Source organism: Xyrauchen texanus, chromosome 10 (genome assembly GCF_025860055.1).
Source record: "Xyrauchen texanus isolate HMW12.3.18 chromosome 10, RBS_HiC_50CHRs, whole genome shotgun sequence".
In the NCBI taxonomy this organism is placed as follows: domain Eukaryota; kingdom Metazoa; phylum Chordata; class Actinopteri; order Cypriniformes; family Catostomidae; genus Xyrauchen; species Xyrauchen texanus.
Genome location: NC_068285.1, coordinates 5,703,678 through 5,723,710, shown reverse-complemented (window position 1 = coordinate 5,723,710; position 20,033 = coordinate 5,703,678). Strand labels below are relative to the sequence as shown.

General features: G+C 36.8%; 1 protein-coding gene and 1 long non-coding RNA gene across 5 annotated transcripts in view; one reads left to right on the top strand and one right to left on the bottom strand.

Annotated features, from left to right (window-relative positions):
* Positions 1 to 20,033, bottom strand: part of LOC127650395 (NLR family CARD domain-containing protein 3-like) — a 141,003-nt gene that overhangs the window by 113,852 nt on the left and 7,118 nt on the right. The gene's annotated exons all lie outside the window — the stretch shown is intronic.
* Positions 17,512 to 18,957, top strand: LOC127650481 (uncharacterized). The gene is made up of 3 exons (XR_007971446.1): positions 17,512 to 17,915; positions 18,335 to 18,415; positions 18,850 to 18,957. It is a non-coding gene; the product is annotated as an uncharacterized LOC127650481 (long non-coding RNA).

Sequence of the window (20,033 nt, the reverse complement as noted above, 5' to 3'; positions counted from 1 at the left end):
TACAATCTTCCCAAGATCTGGACAGGATTAGTCATTTTTCACAGCCAAGTACAAGCAGTCTGTCAGAGGTGTTTATGTTGCTCTGCCTGTTTTTACTTAAGGTAAAGCTTATATAAAGTCTATGTCTGTTTACCTGTTTTAATGCCATCAGCTATTATCCACTCTGCTATTATTTCAGAGCTTACTGGTTTGGGCAAGCTGATCTTCATTTTCTGCTAAAGAAATTTCAGTAACGCTTTACAGTGTAACTTTGAGTAATTACAGTGTACCTATAAAGTATGTACGTGTAAGGATAGGGGAACAATATGTAAAGTTTTGGGAATAACTTCACAGTCTGCTTTATTAGTGTTTCCGTTCATGCTGCTTGATCTTAAATGCTTTTGTTCTTCATATTTTTTGTTTACACATATTGTTAAATGTTTTCAACTAAAATAAAACCTTAAGATATAGTAAGCTTGTTGTGTAGATTGCCTAATGAAAGCTTGTTCAGAAATGGTGATAAAAAAAATAAATTAAAAAAAAATTAAACTTATAACATCTTTCTCGTTAAACGACATTTAAATAAACGAATAATTATATTCTAATACAATATTTGAGAAAAATGCCCATCCCTAGAATAAAGGGGCAACAACCAGGAAAATAAATGATTTATACTGTAAGTATTTTAGAAGTAAGGGGAACTTGTGCTATTATGATACACAACAATCTTACGTTTGAGAGCCAGAACATACACTGCACCTGTTTCTATTAATAGTGTACAAATACATAAAGACTTTATTTAATTACGGGGTTCACATCTTGAACATGATTGCTATGACATTACGTCACTCTTAAACACTTTGAGTGAGAAGGGAACAAAGTCCCTTTAGAAGGAAATGTATGAGGTAAAATTAGGAGAGTTATAATGATGTAGAGAGAAAAGAAAATATATTTACAGGTGTAGTTTTAGTCTAATACTTTGTTTTAATTATGTATTAATATAATTATACATATTATATACTCTGCACCCATCTACGGAGGTACTTCAAATTGGGAATTAACATTACTTGTGTTTGAACATCATATTTACGTGCAAATTGGCATTATTTTTCTTTTAGACATTACCATTGAAGCAAAGAATTGTGGGTTGTGAGTTCCCAAAGGATCATGCATCCTCCGAATTCCCGTGAAAGAAGGTCGCATTCCGAGTGTCCTACTCGCTTTATTATTATTATTATTATTATTATCATCATCATTATTATTAAATCCGCTTTTTAGACAAACATATTCATTTTTTTTAACCAAAAGATAATACAATACAACATGTAAACACTAGGGGGTGCTTAATATCAATCTACATAAAAATGTTATGACCCGACTTCGGATAAGCGGTTGAAGATGGATGGATGGATGGATAAAAATGTTAAGGAGGTTACAAATTTCAATCAATATAATGTTCAATTTTTTTCCTTAAAGCTATAAAACAGGGTTTTAAGAAGAAAATTGACATTGAAATGTTGTCAATAAAAGAAAAAGATTTATAACATATACATAACTATCGTTGTCTTTTGGTGTCTCTAGAAGACCAAACAAAACATGTTTCCATAATAAAACAAATTGAGCATCAATGCAGTTGCAAACATTTTGACAAAATTGCTTTAAAAATGGACGGTGCCAAAATAAATGAATCACAGTTTCAGTGCAGCTGTCACAAAAAGCACAGCTTATATTATTATCTTTAAATTGGACAAGAAAATATTTTATGGCTATGTATGAGTTTAAAAGATACGTCCTTAACTTTGTTTGTAATTAGAAACTGATTAGGATTGAGCCAAGACTTTTTCCAAATAACAGTATCTGTAAAATTATTCCAATATGATAGTAATCATATTGTAAAATTTGCCAGAGGGTTCTTCCTAGTGCACAGTTATTGATGTGGTCCAAGTCTCGGGAAGATTCAGCAAGGTGGTGGAAGATCGTGAAAGGAGAAGGTAGCCTGAGGTCCAAAAGGCACATGCAGAGGGAAGATGGCATTCTTCGGTCAGAGTTTGGATCTGACTTTGTATTTTTTCAAGAGTCTCTTTCTAAAGATAGTCATTTTTGGAAATTGCAGTTGGACAGCAAGATATGGCTGTCTCATGGTTCGGTACATTGAGCAGGGGTTTCCTGTTTGAAATAAATAACTATGCAGGTGATATTTACATTCATATTGTGCGGAGTACGGACACTTTATTTTATTAATCCTCAAGTGTTATAATGTGAATCTAATTGTAGGGTATTATCTTAAGTCTGATAATGATCAGTTATTATTTTTAGTGGAGGAAAAGCTTGAATATTGGCAGTCAAAATTTCCAAATGCCTACTTATTGATTGGAAGTTATTTTAATATTGTTTTAAATGAATCTCTTGATAGATGGCCACTCAGTCGCCCAACAAATGTAAGCTCTTCTTTGAAAACATTTATGAATAGGTTTGAGCTTATAGATATATGGAGGGTTACACATATAAATGATAGAGTGTACACATAGAGCAACAAATCTTTCGCGAATTGATTTTTGGTTAGTCTCAAAAAATCTTGACAAAGATAATATTTGCGCTGATATCACGACAACTTCATTAATAAAAGGCTGTTTTAAAATTGTACTTTCCTCTGAAGCTTGATACAACAGGGGCTCTTCCTGGAAAATGAATAGTTCAATACTTAAATGTAATGAGGTTAATTAGAGCTGAAAATACTTTTTATTCATTAAGCTGCAATTAGGAATGGTTATAATTTGAAATTGGGAAATACTTAAGAAAATTCAGTTCTAATTTGGCTAAATCAAAATGTCTTGAAGAGATGAAAGAGGTGAAATTTCATCTGTTACCAATACCCAGAGGTGGGAGCAAGTCATACATGTTCAAGTCACAAGCAAGTCTCAAGTCGGGATAGCATCTGAATTTTATAGGCTTTTTTCTGAACTCCTTTCCCCTTTCCTTTTAAAAGTGTATTCAGAGAGCCTAAATTGTTCTGAGCTCACAGCTAGTATGAAGTCATTTGTTTAATACCTAAACCTGAAAAGGATCCTCTATTACTAGACAACTGGAGACCAATCAGCCTTCTTAATAATGACTATAAATTGTTTGCCCTTATTTTCTCAAGGCGATTCAAGTTGGTTTTGAACTCCAGTATTGATGAGAATCAGTCAGGCTTTATGAAATAAACATCATATTTTTTAATAATATTAGACTTGACATCGACCTTATTAATTACTCTGATCTTATTGTGGATGATAGTTTAATTCTATAAAGATGAACAAATCCAGTGGAGTGACAGTCAACATATATTACAACAGTATTAACACACTGAAAGAGACATTCACAAGGTCTAAACACAGATAAAATAAATTATAAAAATTGTAGTAAAAGAGACTTTAGAATAGTGACTAATACTGAAAAATGTTGCTGTGCAAATGAAAATAAAGCACATCTCCAGTACGTGACTGTAACAGGGCGGTTAAAATGGGAATGGAGGCAGCGAGAACTGGCTGAACATTCAAATTTGTTTTACAATTAAAACAAAGACTTCTGAATGTTCGTGATCTCTGATCCTTCAGTTGTCACGATCTTAAAAACAGAATTCATCTGTAATGGATATCATGAACATGGGCTTGGGATTACTTTAGTAAACCTTAGTCAACACCACTCGCCGCTGCATCCACAGTTGCAAGTTAAGACTTTACTATGTAAAGGAGAAGCCGTACATCATCACTGTCCAGAAGCGCTGCCGACTTCTCTGGGCTCGCTCTCATCTCAGATGGAAAGTAGAAGAGTGGAACCATGTTGTTTTGGTCCATAAACTCCACATTGTTAATAACACAAAATGTTTTTGAAAAACAAAGCTGTTGTGTTATCTGGGCCAAAGAGGAAAAGGACCTTCCAACATGTTATTAGCGTCAGGTCCAAAAGCCAGTGTCTGTATGGGCCAGGGGTGTGTCCATGGCACGAGTAACTCGCACATCCGTGATTACACCATGAATACAGACAGAAATGTACAAATTTTGGAGCAACATATATATACTGTCATCCATCACAGTCCTTTCAGGGACATCAGTGCATTTTCCAGCAGGACAACTTCAAACCAAATTCTGCCCGGATTACACATGTGTGGCTGTGTATTAAAAGAGCGCAAGTGCTAGATTTGCCTGTCTGCAGTCCTGACCAACTCCAAAATAATTTACTATCCTGCTTGCAGAAAGGAAAGTCCATGAATCTGAGGTGGAGATACCTGAATGATCTGATTTGTAACTAATTCCAGTTTCCGTACTCATCATTGTAGCTTGTATGAGAGTGTTGGTTGGCCATCTCTGCACAATCGCAGGCTGGAGCACTGGTATATTTTTCTTTTTAAGGCCATCCTTTGTAAACTGCCTTCTTACTTATGCTCTCTTTTGACTATTAAAGTCACTACCAGGAAATGTAATCTTAGATCATATGGGCAAATCATGTATGAAATCCCACGAACGCAAACTGTCTTCGGTGAAAGTGCCTTTAAAGTTTTTGCACCGTTTTCCTGGTATAAATAGCAAAATCAGCTAAAATTTGACTGTTTACCGACAATGACACAATTTAAACTGAGGATAAAGGACTGTTTGAGTACTAGATGCACATGTGCTGTTACTGAGAGCGGCTGGTGATTGTGTTGAGAGTATGTTAAATTGCCAAAATGTATTCTTTTTTTTTTTTTGTCTTGTTTTTGTTAATGTTTGTATATGTACTTTTTAATATGGAACTATTATTCTGCTGTCTTGGCCAGGACTCCCTTGAAAAAGAGATTCTGAATCTCAATGGGACTATTTCCTGGTAAAATAAAGGTAAATAAAATAAAATCTCTTTCAGTGTGTTTGATGAATCATTCTCAGGTAAATTAGCAGCATTGAGTCATTCAGTCTTCTCAGAGTCACTTTTCTCTCTTCTGTCAGACTCATTACAGTTTAACTGGACTAGAACAGATACAGCAGATTACATTTCATAACCATGTAAATATGCTTTATATTTAGCGTGAGAAACACAATCATATGTGTATGCAGATTTAATGTGTCATCAGCACTAAACTTTGTCTCACTCCAGCTGTGGATGAAACTGTCACTTGCCCCAAATCACACCAGTTTGCATTGTCACTAATGTTAGTTAATCATGTGTGTTTATGTCTGACTAACATTTGGTTTTCTGTTTTATATATTAAAACTGTTGTTGTGAATTCAGCTAATTAAAAAGACATCATCAAGATATAGTGTTCTAGCACAGATGAGATTTTGTTTAAATTGCAAGAATGACTTGGCTTGTGATTGTCTTGAAATATTTAAATATTCTTATATATTACATTAAAAAATCTTTCTATAGTATATTGAAGTTAAAGGGGCCGTTCTCACCAAATGTGTTTTTGCGCTAGATTGACATCTTTAGCATCACGTCCTGCTGCTAATATAAACAACAGAACATTTAAAGTAATCATTTCTGTATGAAATCATTGAACTCACCATTAGACCTTTTTCTTTTGTGAATATAAATAAAAATCACAATCACGAACACTGTAACTGTAACTACTGCTATGATTGTTATAATATTTGTTCTAGATGCTTCTCTGCAGTTACTGCATTTTCCATCTGCAAAATTACAAAAGACAAAAATATAATAAACACATTAGAAACACAGAATTGTATAATAACATTCAACAACTGTTTTCAGATGTACACTTTAAAGAAAGATTAGCCTCGTTTACAAATGTGTGTTCAGGTCAAGAAGTGACACAAATACAACAAATGTCCACATATTCACTCAATACTGATGATCATATTTACCCCATTCTGATATAACCGGCTCTTTTACACTGATGTGATTGACATGACACTCAATACCCTCTTTCTCATTTCTGTGGATCTCCACACTGATTCTCAGCTGAAAGGTTTCATCACCGTTTGGTCTGATTCCAGAAGAGTTTACATGATCCAGTTTAATGCCGTTCAACATCATATTCATCTCCAGGTGTTTGGGGTAGAAACCAGTGGCCAGACAGGTCAGAATCAACTTGTTTTGGTCTTGAGGAGATTCAACAGCAAACACCTCAACATCTGGAAGAGCTGGAGTGAAAAGAACCAACAATAAATACTGTTATAATTCATCATAAAGAATAATTCAGGATATATGCATCAAATTCCAGAGACTTATGACAACATGAACACATTCAAGTGTTCATACTTTTATTTGATTAATTTCCTCACTCTCTTTAATTAGTTTTTGTTCAGGACAGAAATTGTATAAAAATACTGCTAGAACTACTATTACTACTAAAACTGATTGAAACATACTTCTTTGAGTATTATTAAATGTGGAGATCCAGTTCATGCAGTTGTTTAGTTGATCCTTGATGATTTGGTTTCGTATTGTTTGATGGTCCCACTTCAGTTTTGTTTCTTTGGCTTTGGGATTTTTACTGATCCACTGTGTTGTGTTAAAATTAAAGGCAATAAAATCTTCTCCATCATATTGATACTCATCAAACCCCTTCAGATTCTTGATTTCTCCATCAGGACGTTTCTCCACCTCACATCCAGCTCTTCTCTGAAGTACATGAAGCTCTACAGTCACAACACAAATATTGATTATAATCTCACACAAATTATAGATAATTACAGTTTCATAACATATCTGGTGATTGATCAGAGAAACCCATTAAACTCACCAGAACACTTGGAGTTTGTGCAGTTTGACAGAATATTAACCCAATGTAGAAACCTGTCTCTAAACTCATGTAGTTCAGGAACATCTCTCCAGATTTCTGATTTCTTCCAGTCTTGTTCTTCATGACTGTAGTGAGAGATCTGTCTATCATCACACACACTAACAGCACTGAACACAGATCCAGAGAATGTGTCCGGTGTGGAAAGGGCGGTTTACTCATACTGGAGTGAGTGTTTCTCTGGGGAAAAATAAAGACAAATAATGTAAAAACAGTGTCTTTGTAAAACAAAGTTAAGAGTTAATGGTCTGGTTGTAAAATGAAAGTCAGAATATGATAGGCTGTGTTTGTATCACTAAAGTGTTTGGGCTGTTTTTATTGAGCTTTCTCACTATAATCACACTTTAATCACTGATCCAGAACTGAACAGCAATAAAGTTGGCTTGATTTTGGTGTTCGATATTGACAAAATGTTGCAAATTAATAAATAGCATTTGATTACAATGACTAACAGTCTTATAACCAACTCCAAAATGCACATCTTTGTAGAAATAGTGAGAAAGTGAATCTGAATCAAACTGTTAACATGAGCTCCTGAGTTCAAACCCTCAGTTCGGGTGATTCGTGAAAAAGATCTGGTTCAAAGGAATCGTTTGTTGACGACTCTCTTGCGCTGTGATTGTTGTGTTCAGTGACTCATCAGAAACTGAACATGTGAAAAGCGTCTCGAGACACACTGATGCTCTATTGATTTATTCAATAACTCACATCATGATATCTGATGAAACCGCATATGAAGCACACAACCCGACTGTTAAATTATTTTAGTCGCAGTTTGTAGTCCCTTTACACCCTTTTCAAGTTGTTATTATTGTTGTGCAGTTTGATATCTTCACCCATCTGAGAAACCGTCTGTCAGCTTGTCAAGTTTTTCACAAGATACAGTTGCTCTGTCAATGGAGGTTATCTTAACGTGAGTGGAATCAAGCTTCACTGTTAACTGTTAAATGGCACAAAAGAGTGAAGACAAAGAGACATCATGTTTAGCTTTTCTCCCAGTGAGATTTTAGGAGTGGAGCAAATAGGAGCTGCAAAAATCTCTTCCTGGGCACCAATTTCCGTCTCTTGATATTCACCGAATGGCTTCAGCGTCCTGTCAATATGTCGCTCTCCTGGAGGGATTGTTTCCCTTCTTTTTTTGCTCGTGAGATCGTATCAAAAATCAAAATACCCAAATAATACTCATACAACTTTTAAATGATCAGACCCAGAGATGAAATTTCAACTTGTTAACCTTAAACTCCTCAAAAGGAAACTGACAGATGAAACGCTTCAAACTCTCCATCATGACGCTTCACTTCCTGTTCTGACAACATAGCAAAGAGTATAGAAGCACACACATCCTTGTCACTCTTGTTGAAGAATAATCATCTTCGCCACCTCTATCAATCACATGACTCTGAGCACGCTGAATGTGCAGTCGCCAAACTCTCTGATTACAGCTAAAATCACATTAGCATAACATTCATGCACCTTCACTTTTGTGACAGGTTTCAGTGTTTGAAAAGTAAAACTCAACCTGTTCTTTCCTCGCACGAGAAAAACTGCTGAAATTAATGTTGTCAGCATTTGGAAGTACATCAGCACATTGATGACATTAAAGGGAATAAATATAGACTAAAAGCAGCAAAACTTGAATTAGATTTGACAGAGAAAATAAACTGCTGTGAATAAATCAAAATCAGACTGATCATGATGAGAGTGATCTCACTCCTCTAACTGTTCAATTGATGAAGATATTTGCATTATAAAATAAAGAGTTGTAAAGTTAAAACGATGAATTACAGAGAGGAGGATGAGATCAACTGAAGAACATGAGACATCATTTCCATTTGTACTACAAAGATTTATAGTTCAAGTTTAAATGACAAAGCAAGAATTGTGTGCTGAAATCACACTAGCTGGTGTATATATTTACTTGTGTACATTCATTTACAGCTTGAAATCTTTCGAGCTGTCTCTGTTCAGTATTATTAACACACACACACACACAAAAGGTTTCTTACACACTTGATTTGGAGTGCACATACTGAGTAAAACAGTATAATAATAATAATGGAGATCATCTCTCTGTCCAGTTGTGAGTAAATAATCCACTGAGGACGATTCATGATACTTTTGTATCTGCTGCTGGAGTGAAAACTCCCGACCCGCCCACCCTACCAGGGAATCTACAGTTTCAAATGCCACAAACCAGAGCCATATAAAGAACTTCCGTTGTCGCAACTCTCTCTTTATATGGCTCTGCCACAAACATGAAGCTTAACTTCCTGTTCTGACAAGATAGCCGGATAGCTCTTACCAGAGCCATATAAAGAACTTCCGTTGTCGCAACTCTCTCTTTATATGGCTCTGCCACAAACATGACACTTAACTTCCTGTTCTGACAAGATAGCCGGATAGCTCTTACCAGAGCCATATAGAGAGAGTTACGACAACTCCATTGACTCCAATGGAACGTTTTTTTTTACAGCAATGGCGGCTCGTGGAGCCTCTCAATAGTTCCCGGAAGTAGCAGCAAACACATGCCGCGCCGTAGAGATGAAGAAGAACAAACCGTTTGCGACGCACTTTTAAAAGGTGAGACGTTTAAAGAATAATATTATCTTATTCTGTATATTATCAGTACATCTAAATAAAAATAACTTGTAAATTAAAAGCTTATAGTTGAGTATTACTCATTAAATTAGGAGATAAGGGATGTTATCGGATAACTAACAGATTAGGCAAGGATTGGAGCTGGATAAAGTTAGTAACGAACACCCTGTTAATTGTAAAATAATTGCAAATACCTCACACATTTTTTTGTTGTTGTAATTTTTATTTATATTTAGATTGCTCCTGCTGACTTGAGCCAACCATTTTTTTCTCCTCTCCATGTCAGTGGGGAAGCCATACATCCGCACACCTTTCTCTGAGCGATTGGAGCATCCCCATGCAGCACAGCAAACCATGGTGAAGACTATGCAACGACAACATGAAAGAAAGGACACATACAAAATGCTTGGCATGCTATTTAATTTATTAGAAATGTATTCATGAATTGCTGTAAATAGTTATTGCATTTATTTGAATAAAAATACAAAAAAGTAATATCAGTAATATATTATTACAATTTAAAATAACTGTTTTCTATTTTAATGTATTTTAAAATGTAATTTACTCCTGTGATGCCAAGCTGAATTTTCAGCCTCATTACTTTTGAACGGCAGTTTATATACGAGTATGCTTAAGTTGTTTTAAAGCTGAATATATTGTGTATATGAATAAGTATTGTAAGAATTATACATTAGATATATAATATTTATAATACATAAATAATTATATTACTATATATCAGAGATGGGACCAAGTCACACATGTGCAAGTCTCAAGTAAGTCCCAAGTATTTTTTTCTTGGGCAAGTCAAGTCACAGGCTATGTCAAGTCAAGTCAAGTCAAGTCAAGTCACAGGCTATGTCAAGTCAAGTCCAAGTCAAGTCACAGGCTATGTCAAGTCAAGTCCAAGTCAAGTCACAGGCTATGTCAAGTCAAGTCAAGTCACAGGCTATGTCAAGTCAAGTCAAGTCACAGGCTATGTCAAGTCAAGTCCAAGTCAAGTCACAGGCTATGTCAAGTCAAGTCAAGTCACAGGCTATGTCAAGTCAAGTCAAGTCAAGTCACAGTCTATGTCAAGTCCAAGTCAAGTCACAGGCTATGTCAAGTCAAGTCCAAGTCAAGTCACAGGCTATGTCAAGTCAAGTCAAGTCACAGGCTATGTCAAGTCAAGTCCAAGTCAAGTCACCTTATTATTGTAATTTTACCTGCAGAATCTGATCATAATAAAGTGAAAAGACAAGATATAAGTAACTGTCAGTAAATTACAATACTCATGTTCAGTAAAATACATCATGGAATCAAACAAAATTGTAACTTCATAAAATTATTTAATTTTCACTTCTGCCAACAGTGTTTGAAATGTTTTACATTTTCAACATTGAGTCCATAAAACATATAACAGCTTAACATCCAACAGACTCCTCTCTGAACACCTCCCTCTCTCTCTCTCAAACACAGTTACATACATTAAACTTTGTTACATTTCTCCTCTCTCTCACACACTCACTCTCGCACACACTCTCTCACACACACTCCCACACCCACACTCACTCACTCTCGCGCTCACACACACACACTCACTCTCGCGCTCTCACACTCCCACACCCACACTCACTCACTCACTCACTCACTCACACACACTCTCTCTCACACACTCACTCTCTCTCCCACACTCCCTCACTCACTCACTCTCGCGCTCACACACACACACACACACTCACTCTCGCGCTCTCACACTCCCACACCCACACTCACTCACTCACTCACACACACTCTCTCTCACACACTCACTCTCTCTCCCACACTCCCTCACTCACTCACTCTCGTGCTCACACACACACACTCACTCTCGCGCTCTCACACTCCCACACCCACACTCACTCACTCACTCACTCACTCACTCACACACACACTCAGAGTATATCCATTAGTCATTACCTCTTTTACAAGGTATTGCACCTTGAGGTACCAGCGCGCATGAACGTCATGGCAACGTACAAAACAAAGTACCTCGCACGGGAAACACTTAACGTAAATGCGCGTAACTAACGTAAATCAAGCAGGCTAGTATGCAGCATAAGCCACGAAGTGTTGGCGAAATAAAAAATTAATGGACAGTGTAGCCGGTGAGGTAGCAATTGGTAAAGGGGCGTGGCCAAGTAGGTAGAGGGTTTATAAGCAGGCACCTGTAAGGAGGCCTAGAGAGGAGGTCCCATCTTTTGTGTGGAACTGGGCTGTTTGGTAGCCTTTCCCTGTGTGTTCGTGCACGGACACGGTCTGGGTGAGCAGGTAGGCCAAGCGAATATTGACTTTTGTTTTATATTTACCAAGCCTTTTTCATTGAAATAGATGTTTTTAATACAGACATAAACATTGTGCTGTCCGGTGACAGGTCCATGTTGGTTTGTGCGTGAATGGTCTGGTGAGCAGGTAGGCTAAGTAAATAGTAATTGTATTGTTGCATATTTATGAAGCCTTGTTTTACTAAATTAGGAAATTGTTTTTAAGGCAGACGCAAACGTTGTGGATGTGCAGGCCATTGGTCATGCTCGTTCCTATCTTGGAAGTTAGTCCAGGATTGGTGGATGTGTTGCAGGTAATTTAAAGTTTGTATACAGTGTTTGTAAGTGTTTTTTATTTAATGAGATTAAAGTAAAAAATGTTTTGTGGTTATTTGTGTATTGCTAATTATGTTTGTATTTTGTATTAGGTTTAGTTGATCGCTGTTCCTCTTGTGTTTGTTTTGTTTTTGATTTCCCCGTTTAGCCAGTACCTGTAGATGGAGCTGTATGCCTCCAGCGCAGAGAGTGTATAGATGTTGTGAATCGTACTGGCTAATGGGGTGTTTTTTCTTTTTCCTTGTTTGTATATCACTTCCCAGCCTCGTGTTGCTAGCCAACCCTTGTATTCTCTGTACTATATTGATGCTTTAACACACATGAACCATTTATTTGCATGAGACTTAAGTTTGTAGTGTAATGGTTTGGTTTGAGTGTGTGGTACTTCTATTTAATATGATTTTGGGGTTGTTCGTGTAATTTATTTTGTGCTTTATTTTGAATCGTTCTGTGTGACAAAGTTGGGGATTGTATTGGGGTTTATAGGGGGTTGGCTGGTTGTTAACATCCTTTGAGGGGGAATGAGTTTTTGTTCTACAATGTACTTTCTTTTCTTTGATTTGATATATGTATTGTTTTTATCAATAAATCTGTTTTTTTGTGAGTACATTTGAAGTTAGTTTTTTTTAGCTCCCTTGTTGGAAAGAACGGTTACCCCATAGGTAACAACAGATTTTTTTTTTCCAGAAGACTTCTTGCACAAAATAAATTCAAGCACTTTCAAGGACCTGTATCTATGTATGTTTATTTTCAAGAACTTTCCAGGGCCTTGAATTTTATTTTTCAGATTCACAAACTTTCAAGGACCCGTGGGAACCCTGCTATTATTACATTAGCTAACTACCAACTAACCAGATAAAATTAACAAATTGACAAGCACTTACTGGGCAGAATGGCTCTTCAAATGGCGGACGAAATTGGGTTGTCGTCTGGCTGTCCGCGATCTTAACGTTGCATGTCTTGCAAAGCGCTGTTCGTCTTTTACCATCTTGATAATAATTTTTGAAGCCGAAAGCGATGACCCTCGGTAACGTTACCCCTCCGGCTGACATGTTGATGTGTTATCTGATCTAAGTGGGCGTGGTGTGCGTAAGGTACGAGAGGGCATGGCTGATGATAGCCTATAGTGTCGTGATCCAGTCATGACACTACTATTCTCAGCCTGCACTACAGCTGGATCAACTTTATTTTTTTAAATAATTTATATATTTTATATTCAAACTGAAAACGTGATTAACACTCAAGTCATGCAAGTCTTCGTGTCTCAAGTCAAGTCAAGTCCCGAGTCTTTAACTTCCAAGTCCGAGTCAAGTCTCAAGTATTTTATTTTTTGTCAAGTCAAGTCACAAGTCATAAAAATAGCGACTCGAGTCGACTCGAGTCCAAGTCACCAAGTCACAAGTCCCCATGTCTGCTATATATAGAATTGTAAACAATAAGCTTCATTTCACTAAATTTTACATTTCCGTAACTGCTGCTAATAGTTAATAGTTCATTGACCCATTGTGCGGTGCGAGCTGGAAATCACATGTTACCAGCCTGTCTCTGTACTATCTGAAAAGTCATAAATATGACATTAGTTACCATGAGATTAGTAAAAACAATGAACATGAGGTAACTTAAAAAAGGCAACAGAAACCCTAGCCTGAAATAAGTTGAGGCAAATAACGGTAAGCGAACACTAATCCTCAAATATTAGCTGATTTCATCTTTAAAAAACAACATCGCTGTAACAACATACTCATGCTACATACATATGTCGGTGTGTTACATAAATATATAAAATAAATGCATTTATTGACTACTAATTACCAGAAATCGCAGTTCTGTCACTCTAACAGTTTGGAATGACCGCAAAGCACTTCCTGGAACTATCTGAAGTCTACGTGAATCACGTGACGATCAAGCATTTAGAAATTCCGTTGTCGCGACTCTCTCTTTATATAGCTCTGAAGGAGGCTAAAGGCTACAGCCTGTACAGTGCACAATCAAATCCTTGCTCCATAGCCCTTTGGCTCGTGAATTCAGCTGAGGAATTCGCAGCCAGATCCACTACAGGTACTAAGGTGCCCTGTACTGGAATAGGTGGAATCTCATGTTGGCGAATTATTTCCTTGGTGTATAAGGATGCTGCTCTCTTTTTACTGGTTCAGTTTTCCAATCTGCAAAAAACAAAGAACATGTGAACACTTCAGCTGAAGCCAAATATGTATTCTAGAACTTTAGTGTTACACCTCATACATTATTATGCTAATCAGTTCCATTTCAAAACATTTTCAGAAAAATAAATGCATACCATAATTCCTGCTTGTGGCTTCTGCTGCATTTGAATGATCACCGGTATGAACTCCAGATGTGGATGGTTCTTCCATAGATGCATTTAATTCCAGAGGTTGTATGCTTGCATTCAAATACACAAACTTTATTACCATACTTTCATGCAATGATGGAATAAAATGCCTTTATAAACAGAGGCAGAGCCAGAGGGGTGTCCGGGGTGGCAATGGACACCCCTCACATCTGATTGGCCACCCCAACTTTGTATTCGCTACTGGCAGTTGCTGATGCTGATTGACATCTCATTTAACCTCTTGTCAAAAGAAGAGCAGCGCGCGCAGTTTTCAAACGGACGACGAGCCGAGGACGAGAGAATACAGTTGCAAGATACAGAAGAATAAGAAAACTTACTTCAAATATGATGTTAAGGTTTAGCATCATGTTTGTTTGCTGAATACATTTTATGAGATGCTGTGTGAGTTAATAAGGCTCCAATAGGCTACAGGTTAATCAGATTAGAGAGATCGTTTCGCAATTTAGCATAACAATCCTTACGATTACATCTGCGCTAGTAATACATGCATATACCGCGCAGTATGGAAGTTACAGCATACAAATGTTTAGCTAATGTGGGGAAGTAGGATACAGTTCAGCTAGTAAACATTTAACAGTTTGAAATCGATTAGCTAGTTCAGTTACTTCAGTTCAGAGGCTAGCAATGATCAAACTGGTAACTTAGACTGGTCATTGATTTTAATGTACAGTTATGAAAATGTTGGTAATTGGATGATTAGATGTAACCATAGGCTGTCATATTTTTGCACAGGATCAATTAAACATGAAAAGAAAGGGAGAGTTCTTTTTAAAGAAGCACAAACAGGCAGATAAGGTACAAACAGACCCCAGCCCTTGCATCACCACTGGACCCCAGAGCAGCTCCCTAGCTGAGGCCAGTCAGAGTCAGTGTGGTCAGACTTCAGGACCACCAGCAGGTCAGAGCATCTACCAGACACAGACAGTCAGTCACATGCCGAGTTCAGGAATTTACGTTGAGATGATTTTGTCAGATTAAAAGGATAGTTCACCCAAAAATAATATAATAATCATTTACTCACCCTCATGCCATTCCAAACCTGTATGACCTTCTTCTGCAGAACACAAAAGAACATATTTTGAAGCATGTTGGTAACCAAATAGTTTTGGGTTCCCGTCGACTTCCAGTGTATTTTTTTTCTATACTATGGAAGTGTTTGGTTACCAGCATGCTTCAAAATATCATATATTGTGTTCAGCAGAAGAAAGTCAGTCATGCAGGTTTGGATGTTTAAAATGTTGGTTCATGTGTGTTCTTGTTGTTGATGGCTGTGGCATTTATATTGTGATTATACACAAACTGTTCTTGTGTTATAAAAAGATGTATCAAGGGATGACACAGAGACCTCTTGTTCTGAGAAAGACAGTGAGCCAGAGCTGCAGGAGACGTTCAACACTTATAAACACTTATAAAGTCTTTCCTCTCTGTAAGTACTGTGTGAAATTCTTTTATGTATTTTTTTTATAAATTTGAGGTTTTTGAAAAAAAATGTGAGGGTGTTGGTCAGCAGATTTATCTGAAGGATTTGTAAGAGTCTGGACAACAATTAGAGTCTTTTGATCAGCAATACAATGAAGACACATTTGTAATTAAATGAAGGAAATATATTATCAATAGATATGCAAGAGTAAATACCACAGCGATTAATAATGCTAATATGATATGCAATGCTAAAGGATCATAAACTAATAACCAAAAGATAAGTAATTAAACATTAAAACAAATAAATGATATGAACACAGAATGGATAAATGCAATGCTGTTGAACTGAATGTAGCAATGGGAGAGAATTGTGTGGAATTGCTCCTTTTGGGAATCCACCTAATGGCTCTGGCAAAATGGTGTTACATAATGCTTATTTATCATTAAACATATAATATACGTATTATTTCTAACAAGCTGACCCCTGGTAACTGTTATCTAAGCAAGTTAACATATGCTGCAGGTATAAACTAAAGCCATGGTCTCTAGAAAGAGGTTGGGTAGTCATCAGGTCACATGAGTTTTGAACATTTAAAAACATTATAACAAATTTATAATATAATATTTTAAAATCGAAGAGGTGTACGGTGTTATAAGTGTTTGTGAATAGAGAGCAGGTGATGTGACATCATCGGGTCACATGACCAGGAAGTTATATAGATTTGAACATTTAAAAAAATGCACAAATGTATAATACCAAAATCGAAGAGGTGTACGGTGTTATAAGTGTTTGTTCATATATAACAGGTGGTATGACATCATCAGGTCACATGACAAGGAAGTTATATGGATTTGAAAATAAAAGTAAATAAAAACAATTATAAAGTTACAATTCTAAAGAAAAAAGAAACTTTAGGTGGAATTGTGTTATGTATACATGTGCTATAGGAGGTCTGACATGCATCTATTTCTGTTAGCTATAAGTTAAATGAAACTTCAGCTACATTACATTGTTATAACATCATTACGTATCTTAGGGAATAAGCCATTTATGGCTTTAAATGTTGGATTTTTTTCTACCATATATTTATGCTTAACTTGTTTGACGATATTAAGTTACATCTTGATAAAGCTACACATGTTTTATAGCCACAGAGTAATCTGTTTTTGAACGGCCTTAGACTGTTTCACACTTTAGAGACACTCCCTAACTTTACCTGCCGAATGTCTAACGAATGTCCAATATAAAAACAACTTTACCGCACTAAGAGATGATTTATTGATGGAGATATTTATGATAATGCTGAGAATACAAAGAGTTGTAATTAATGTACAGTTGTGTTGGGTTGCTGCTGATGTTGGTGTGGAGGGTGATGAGATAGCAGATGGGATGCAAAGAGAGAGTTGAAATTAAAGGACAATGAAATAATGAAAGTTTGGAAAAGATGAGGCCAAATGGAAGAACGGCAGTGAGGGAATCGTAGAAGAAGTGGGACTCAGATAGCAAACAGAAATCAATTAAGCTGAAGACTTTGATACAGAACATAAGATATCGGCTTGTTTATTGTTTGTTTTTTGAGTAAACTGAAGTACATAAAGTCCTGATGTCCCAACGTTTGAAAATGGATCTTTTTGAAAACGCCGTTTTCGCGTTGTAGTGTGGACTGTGAAAACGGATGCATTCGAAAACGATGACGCGTTTCTAGTCATGTGACACATTCAGTCCAAAACAAGATAGCGAACGACGTTGTATCTGGGCTACTCTCCAGTTTGATGGCGTTGTTCAAGATTAACGTCAGTTTGTAAATACTTCATCTTACATTTCTTCAAATGAGACGGGATGTTTATTCGCAGTTGTTCAGCGGCGGAACGCGAGGACAGTTTCAAAGAGGCGGGAAGTAAATAAACGCCTGAACTTGTGTTTCCGGTTTCAAGTAGACCGCCATTAAACTCCGAGAAAGAGAAAGTGAAACTAGTAAAATAGGTTCAATTTTGTGAAAAGAGCAGGAACTAACACTTACAGAAACTGAGAAAAAGTTTGACAGTTTTTGTTCCACTGAATCGTCTGAAACAATCAATAAATTCATTGTGAAGTATTTTGTAGGTGATATTCTAGTCAGTAAAGAGGAACATCAACAGTTCTTGACAGGTGAGTACTGAACTGCTGCTAAACAAACCAAAACTCACAAGACAACAATAATAAACCTTTCAAACTATCAGCTACAGTAAGACATCTAACAGATATCTAAGTATTAATCACAGCAGAACAAACAGATACTGAGACTTTTGCTCTTTTATCTGAATTGTCAGTATGTGTTCAGTTTCTTTGGCACTGAAATGTTATTTCTTCTATTGACTTGAAACGTTGCTTTGTTTTCTTCTGTTGAGTCTTCTGATGTTTTCTCTTTATGCTGGTGTTTAACATGTCATAAAAGCTGACAGTCTGCAATTGAACCTCATTGATTCATTTCTAATGGAATATTCTAGAGGACAAATAAAAACAAATCTGTGTCAGTATTGAACAAATAAACACGTCACAAATATAGATGATGTCCCGTTTGTTGACAGGTGTTCAGTGGACTGTTCAGATGATGTCATGGACTCCACAAAGGATCTCAGTGGACAGACAGACACAGGGAAGGTCAAGAGGTCAGAGGATTTCAATGCTTTAATAAAATACACTGATAGATATTTCTGATATGCTGCACAACACTACAGTATAAAAACACTGAGGAGAAATGAGAACAGACTGGATTATCTCAAGTATAAACATGTGAAAACAGCTTTAGGGTAAAGTGAGATCTACAGTCAAATGACAGTGAGACCGGTTTGATTCAGTCACAGACAGAACTGGAGAAACCTGTACAGTCAGTCGTATGTAGAAGGTGAAACTCAAATGTGTTTCTCTGAACATTTTTAGACACAAACACAGAATTTTCTTCAGATGAATGCAGAACAAACCATCAAACTTAAAGAAGAGAGAAATATTGGGAAGAGTAAATCTGAGAAACTGATGAGAGGAAAAGAGTGTTTGTGAGAGTTTGTAGTTTTTAAAACAGTGTTTAATTGCTGTTGTGTTTTAGTGTCATTCATGGAGAATCTCCTGAATCCAGCTGTGTGTCCATGAAGAGTGACCGGTCAATGGATCATCCACCTGGATTCAGTTCAGGAGCCCCTTGTGCTGATGTGAGGTGAGGACTCTCATGTTGACTGACAGTATGAACGTGTACACCACAGTCTGAGGGACCATTAGAAAGAATCCAGTGTAAAAAATATAAATCTAAAAGGAAATATGCAATTATAATAAAAATAATGAGTCCTTCTACAGCTGATTGCTTTACTGTAACAGTTTCATTGGCATCTCTTCACAAGAGCTCATCTTTATACTGTACAGTAATATCATGTGAACATGACAGAGATGATCAGACATGACAAGAGATTGTTCCTCAGGTTTATCACAGGACATACAGTCTGCTGGAGATCACAATGTTACTAAAAAGGACATGTTGACTATATGTTACAGTATGTTTCCACCTGTGCTACAGTAATCTGTGTCTGATGAAGAATATGTTGTAGGGATATGTGTTGACACTTTTTCACTTTTGTTTGACAGTATTTCAGTGACACTTAAAAACTGAAGAAATTGTCTCGTACTACATTGAATACGACACAATAAAGAGGCTGTTTATGTTTTTAAAGGAATTCTGGTCTCTGTAAAAAATATAAGATGCTTAAAACCTTCCAATGATCTTGTAATCAGTTGCAATTGCATGGGGTCCCGGACGTTGAGAGGGCCCCCACACCGGTAGGAAAGCTCATCAAAAGCGCTTGAAGTGACATGATGTTCTGGGTACACACGTGAACACGCCGTTGTCAGCGCTCTCAGAGCGGTTCACGTTAGAAGCTGCTGGGTTCAGGTCAGCAGGACTTTGGGTTTGTAATTTATGAAAAAATATTCTGAACTTCTTTCACTCACACGCTCAGATACACGTGAACGGATGAGTTAGGGGCCGTTCACACCAAACGTGTTATTGTGTGTGTCTGCTCTGTTGTTTCATTGTTTTCCAATGAACACGTGCTGGACGAACATCCTTGACTGCTGCACCACGTCTCTGTGTTTCTTCAGTGTGTCACGCAGTGACCGTGTAATGAGGCAGACGAGAATGAGGATCTAAGTGCAGCTTTTAATGAACACATAAGATGAACACGGTAACTCAGAGTATAAAGAAAAACCAAGAACAGGGCTTAGAACAAGACATGAATACAT